This window comes from Parus major, chromosome 6 (genome assembly GCF_001522545.3).
Source record: "Parus major isolate Abel chromosome 6, Parus_major1.1, whole genome shotgun sequence".
Lineage (NCBI taxonomy): Eukaryota > Metazoa > Chordata > Aves > Passeriformes > Paridae > Parus > Parus major.
This window is the reverse complement of record NC_031775.1, coordinates 32137545-32144588: the sequence shown is the minus strand read 5'-3', so window position 1 is coordinate 32144588 and position 7044 is coordinate 32137545. Positions and strand designations below refer to the sequence as shown.

General features: G+C 49.8%; 1 protein-coding gene across 2 annotated transcripts in view; it reads right to left on the bottom strand.

The window, feature by feature from the left end:
* The window catches only part of PTPRE (protein tyrosine phosphatase receptor type E), a 77735-nt gene that overhangs the window by 36316 nt on the left and 34375 nt on the right, over positions 1 to 7044 (bottom strand). Inside the window, exon 1 of one of the 2 annotated variants that reach the window (XM_015633717.2) lies at positions 1634 to 1655. The exons of the other annotated variant lie outside the window; for it this stretch is intronic. The gene's annotated coding sequence lies outside the window, so the exon portion shown is untranslated. Of the gene's footprint in view, positions 1 to 1633; positions 1656 to 7044 lie in introns of those variants that run through there. 2 annotated transcript variants of the gene reach the window in all.

Here is a 7044-nt window from a genome sequence, read left to right as displayed (position 1 = left end):
CCTCAGGAATTCTCCAGCCCCTTCCCAGCTCCCTCAGGAATTCTCCAGCCCCTTCCCAGCTCCGTTCCCTGCCCTGGACGTGCTCAATGTCCTTGTCACAAGGGGCCCAAGCTGCCCCCAGAATTCCAGGTGTGGCCTCCCCAGTGTCCAGCACAGGGTGACCACGTTAGGGAAAGTGCATACAAAAAACCAGAAGGAACTACTTCAGAAAGACAAAGAGAGATGAAAAATATTTTGAAATTCAAAGCTGCTTTCATGCTGCAATAAAAGAGGTCAGGATGACTAATGCACTCTCTCACAGATGTACATTTACCCTCCACCACTTTTTGGAGAATTCTTTAGCCAGTTTTTTGCCCTTTCCTGACCAGCTTTTGCCAGAAATATCCTGCAAAAGTCAGCAGGTACATTTCTGAAGTGATCATACAGTTCCAAAGTCAACACAGGGAGGACACTCACTATTTCCTGATTATCTAATGTATAGAAAATTGCTTAAATTTCTCAAAATTTAAATCTCAACTGATTTCCTGTAGTTCCTTCTTTTATAAAAAACAACTCCAAACACAAATAAGTAGGTTAACCTAAAGTCCCCATATCATATATTTCTTAAAGTTTAATTTGTGTTGTGTCACTTTAATGTGAGGCTTTAATCATTAAAGGAGATAAAATAACTCCTACCTAAAGTGAAGTGTAAAGTCCCATGATTTCAGTGTAATTAATTAAATGAGTCATGTTTTATTTAGGTGCTTACACAAGTGCAAGAGGATTAATTCTAAATAAAACCGATAGAGCTGTAAAATGCTCACTTGGAAAAGGTCCTTGACAAGTCCCCAAGGCCAATCCCTCACCACAGGCTGGACCTGTCCCAGTCCTGGCAACCTGAACCACTCATCCAAATCTCCAGGTGCTCAGCATCCCAGTCATGGGTTGGCATCTGCCCCTGACACATCATCTCCTGCCCCTGACACATCACCTCCTGCCCCTCATGCACACTGCCATCTCCTGCCCCTCACGTGTCACCTCCTGCCCCTCACGCACACCGCCATCTCCTGCCCCTCACGCACATCATCACCATCTCCTGCCCCTCACACACGCCATCGCCATCTCCTGCCCCTCACACATCATCTCCTGCCCCTCACACATCATCTCCTGCCCCTCACACGCATCACCGCCATCTCCTGCCCCTCACGCCCACTGCCATCTCCTGCCCCTCATGCATCACCACCATCTCCTGCCCCTCACACACCATCTCCTGCCCCTCACACACACCATCGCCATCTCCTGCCCCTCACGCACATGACCTCCTGCCCCTCACGCACACCGCCATCCCCTGCCCCTCACGCACATCATCGCCATCTCCTGCCCCTCACGCACATCATCGCCATCTCCTGCCCCTCACAGCCTCCCAAAGCCATGACTAGCTCCAGCCTGTTCCCAGTTTGGAAACACCCAACTCCACCTGAAAACCAGTTTGTCCATCCCTCGTCACAACCCGAGTCCCATCCCTGCTCCCACAGCACCACGCGCCTCTGGCTCCCCATTCCCTGCTCATCCCAGGAAGGGCAGGAGCCTTTCCATCAGCCTTTGCTGATGAGGAGAGCGAATCCAGCACTATTCCACCTGTTCCTTCACCCACCTTCAGCGTTCAGGACAGCAGGAACACTCCCCTGGGGGAAGCGCGCTCGGCCATCTCGTGACGGCGCAGCAACACCAGCTCCACACGCCCGCCAGTCTTTTCAGAAACCACAAAATTCATCAGAAGTTGATTCTTCTCTTTTCAGTGCCAGAGAGAATTTCCTTCGTGCCTGCAGTGCCCAGTTGTGCCTCAGCCAGCCAAGTGCAGCTCCGAGGGGACAGCTCCTCGCTGCAGTGACAACCTCGCTCTGCTCTGAGCCCAAAACCTGCTGCACGACAGCTTCAGCCAGAGCAGCCACAAACTGGGAAGCAGGACAGCAAATCCCAAAGCTGGATGTCACCATCCCTCCAGCAGGTCACCTTCCAGTGTCCCACCCCCCATGCCTCACCTTGTCCCCCATCCACGCTCGGTGTCACACACCAGCAGCCAGCAGGTGACTCCATGCACAGGTGCCATTCTCTGCCAGCTGCTCCCATGCAGAACAAAACCTCTCTCAGAAGTGTTCCTGCAGCTAGGGAATGTTTCCTCAGCCCCAGGAAGAGCTGAATTAGCCGCCTGCAGTATTTAAATCCCCACATTTCTGCAGGTTCGTGTAATCAATCCCCTGAGGTGAATCTCTGTTGTGTGGCATTTTTGCAGGAAGAACCGACTCTTTTCAGTTTGTGGGTTTTTTTTTACTTCTCCCCTGCAGCTGGGCTTGGACTTACTCCCATTTTTTTCGGGCCGTTTCACCATTTCCTCATCACTGACATTCGGGGTTGCGGCAGCAGCGGTTCTGCAATGCAGGGCTGAGTGCCTGCAATTAAGAACTTGCTCTCAATTAGCAAAACGACTCCAGGAGAGCCAGTGGCACCTCCTGTACCTGCTGCTGATGTGTGAAAGAGTTAACAGAAGGTTTCATTAGTGCTATCAGCAGCCAGCCACGCAGTTTTATATATAGAAAAGCTTATCATGAGTGAGGAGCCAGCCCGCCCTGGCCCCCCTTCCCAGCAGCGTTTGAGGAACATCTGACTAAGCCCAGCTTTTGGAGCCTACAAAGAGGAGCCAATCTAGTCAAAGAGAACGTGGGAGAAAAGGTCTGGGCTGATTTTGGTCAGAGGAGGTTTATAAATCACCTGGGCTCTCGCTGGTAACCCCAGCTCACTCTGCAATACCCCATATCACTGGGAATGCTAGAGCAGAGGCTAAAGCCCAAAAGACACTTGAAGCTTTGAGACAGAGGCTCAGCACAGATGAAATGGTATGGAGAGAAGCTCAGCCCAGAAGGGGTGACTCCGTGGGGCTGCTGGGTGCCGTCAGTGACAGGGACAGCCCAGCAGGATGTCAGTGCTGAGCCTGCTGGAAGCCCCTGGCCACTGTCACTGTCCCACAGCCAAAGGAAGCGGTTGTGACTCCAGGGCTGGTGGTGGCAGCTGAGACACCCAAACACAGCTGCCACCTCCACAGCCCTACTGCTGTCACTGTCCCCAGAGCACCTCACCCTGGGGCATCAAGCTGTGGGAGACCAAGCTCAGGTGAAGGCACTGAGGGTTTTTATGTGGAAAGTGAAGGAAGAACCACTGGATTATTTTCTAAGTACTTGTTGTCTATGGCACAGCCATTTCACAGCCCTGCTCCACCTCCAAATGTGTCTCTTGCTGTACATTCACTGTCCATCCTTCCTGGGCTTGTTTTTGTTAAGAAAAGTCTCTGCAGCGAGGCTCTACTTTGAATTATTTACTATTTCTCCTGCATGCTCAGCAAATGGCCGAGGTCATTAACAAAGAAACACAGTCGGAAAAGAGACTCATCAGACTAATTAGGGCACTAATCAAATAATTCAGCATTGGCCAGCAACAAAGGATTTGCTTAAAAAGTCTTAGATGAACAAACATTTAAGATAAAAAACACTTTGACTGGTTTTTACATCTCATTAATATTTTTTATAATACTAAACAGCTACCCACACCCCAAATTAATGATGTTTTACTGAACAGGGATGGGGAACCTTTCAAGCCAAAGCAAAAACTTGCAGTTCCATTTTCCCAAGTTTCCAGCACCCCCCTGTCCCCACAGGCCTCTTGAAGTCACAAATTAGGGTCACCTTTCCCCGTGCACTGTCAGCAAATCAATCAGGGCTGCTTTTCAAGCGGGGCTCACACATAAATTAGGCAGTCTGCCATCGATTCGCATGAGAAACCCTTGAGCAGCGGAGTGAAACACCAATAAAATCTTACAATTAACTTGAGAAGTTGCCTTTGGTTCCATCCCAGAGGCCCTTCTGCTCCTCAGCTGCACAAAACATGTCCTCACACAGATGCTCCTTTGTAATGGCTCTGGATGAGTGTTTAAAATTGCTCCTTGAACACAAAAACTAATTACAGCCAAGGGGAAATACTCACAGAAGAGTTTTATGCTGCATCATGGCCAGAGCAAACGCTTGTGTTTCAGCAGCAGTTTCATTTTGGAGGAGAGAAGGGGAGGAAGGGAAAAAGCAAAAGCAGAAGTGTGCCTTGCACGATTTAGAGTCAGAGAAGGAGACCACACAACTGGACATGTGAGAATTCACTCCAACACATGCAGAGGTGCAACACAGGAAGGAAGGAGGGCAGCAGGGCTGTGGCTTAAAGCTTTCAGCACAGCAGGCTGGAAACCTCAAAGGTGCATCCAAAGTCTAGCACAGCTCCGCACTGCAGAAACCTAAATCCAAACAATGGAAGGAATGCTCGGGTTGAAGGATGGATTTGAGCATGCACAGGGAGCTATCACATTGCTGTTGGTGCCACATCAGTGACTAAACACATGCAGAGGCACCAGCTCACTCCTGAGATGCTCCACACCAGGTCCTTGCAGACCCAGTGCCCCTCCAGGCAGCAGCAGCCAGCACCAGGGACACCCTTCAGGGATGATACCTGGGAAGAAAGCTAAGCAGCAGAGCCTCTGGCACATTTTTCAGAGTCAAATCCATTGCTTGGCCAAATTTAAAGACAGAAGGATCCTTTCAGTGATGAAGATGGAAATGGAGACTGACAATATGGAAGTTAACAGCAAAGGTTTTCCTTGGCTGTTGGTCAGGAATTCCAGCCCCATCACAGAGCTGCTCAGATCCAATTTCCAGTTTCCAATTCCTCACCTCCATGGTGGCTGAGACTCTCCTCCAGCAGCTTCCCTGGGCATGGAGCTGCCAAGACTGAAAGGAAAAAGCTTTTGATAATAAGGTGCTGAGGCCCTGGCACAGGTTGCCCAGGGAAGCTGTGGCTGCCCCATCCCTGAAGTGCCCAAGGCCAGGGTTGGAACACTAACTTGATGGAGCAGTAACTTGATGATCTCAAAGCTCTTCCCAATTTAGATGATCCTGTGGGTCCATGTCCCTGCTCACTGCGGGGAGCTGGGTTAGGTGGCCTTGAAAGGTCCCTTCCAACCCAAACTGTTCCATGTTTCTGTGGTTCCTCCTGCTCCCAGCACACACAGATCAGCTGCTCTAGAGCACAAAGGGTGTGCCAAAGCCTTGTGCTAGCAAATTCTCATTCCTTTTGTCTCCTACTCCCAGCTTGTTCCCACTACGCCAACACACCCGTACATCACCCTGCAAACGAGGGGGAGGAGCAAGGAAAACTCACTTTTCCCTGAAATCTGAACCAGTTTAATGATCAAACTCAGCCCAACCCATGGCTGAGCCAGCAAAACTGGGATGGGCAGAGCAGCAGTGACAACAGGGCAGGACCCTCACTGGGGTCAGCAGTGTCACATCTCTGCTTCCAGGGACTGTCCTTCCACAGCCTCCTTGGCAGGGTTTGTGCAGCTGACAGATGTCAGATAACGTCTTGTTGATACCAGACACACGGACAGACAGACAGGATCTCCTCTGCAGCTGAAGCAATGCCTTACAGAACTTGTTCCTTAAGGCCTCCACCCCAGGTTCTTCCCTTTCTTTAAACTCAGAGTATTTTCCACAGCCATGCTCAATTTTTTTCTCAGTCCCTGTTATGAACTGGCCCACATGGACCATCCACACCCCGAGCTGGCAGCCGGACAGGAGTGACTGTCACCAAGCATTCCCCCAAACCATCCCAGGAAAATCCCCATCTCTGGAGGTGTGTGGATACAGCTCCCTCATGCTGAGCCAGCTGCAGCCACACACTGACAAAAAAAACCCAAACAGAATCTTTCCAAACACACTAAAAGTCACTTTGAGGATTATTTTTAAAGCCAAACCAACAGTTCTTGATGTTCAGACTAAGCCACTGATGATGTGAGGTGAACACAGGACCCTGCTCGCTCTGTACATCCCAGGGGCTCTCAGGAAGAGTCAGCTTCAAACCAGCACACGCTGAAGTTTACACCAGGAAAAAATCCATAGTCTTTGTAGCCTTTTCCCCCTGCAGCTTCCACTTAGGAAACGTGTATTTATTTATGTGTATTTCTATACATGTACAACTCTCTCCAGTTTTTTTACAAGGCAGCACTAAAACTCCAACAAAAGCTACTCCAGAATATTTCTCCCCCACAAAGTGCCCTGAGAGCAACATCAACCACAGCAAAAAGGTTCCTGACACCGCAGCCACACGCTCCTGGTGCAAACCTGGCTTTTCCAAGCCCTTCCCACTGACCAGCAGGGAAATTAATCGAGTACAAAACAATTAGAAAGCTAATGAAGCAAACGCTGCCAGATGTTGAACGCACACCCCAGCTGATTCCAGGGAACACCTGTTCCCTGCCTGGGGCTGTATCCCAACAACAGCCTGTGGAAATGTGAGCAGGGACTCAAGGGGAACATCTGTTTTTCCATGAGTTGCTGGCTGAGCATTCATCAAAAGGCTGATATTCCAATCATTTATTTGGAATGGCTGCTCTGGGCACAGACAGCACCTCCCTGCTCCTGCAGCACCAGGAACTGAAGCAACAGCCTGGCCCGTGGTACAGATTTAGCATCTGCCACCAGTGCTTGCAATTCCTCTTTTCCTCTGACATTCCCAAAGTTAGCAGATATATATTTACTCCCCAGAACTAAACTTATGGCATCAACAGCACCAGCTTTAATTCTAAATCTGGCTCTGGGACATGAAATGCATCTGATTTTCTCATCTATTATTAAGTCCCAGGCATGCTAATAAGGCATTTATCGCCAAAAAAGATCATTACCCATGCGGATTTCTAGGGATAGTCAAGTTCTTTACAGCCTGGAGTCTCAGGACATAAATAGAAACTACATTTACTATTAAAATTAAACCAGCAAGCCTGGGAGTTATTAGAAAAGTAAAAGCCAAGCCTGCAGCGTGGTTGTGGAGGCAGCTCTGGGAGCCTGCATCAAATCTTAGGGATGCAGGCACTGCAATCTGCCACAGAAACTGCAGGAAAGCTGAGGGGCTGCATCCCTGGGATCTTCCCTGCATCCCTGGGATCCCCCCACCCTGCATCCCTGGGATCCCCCC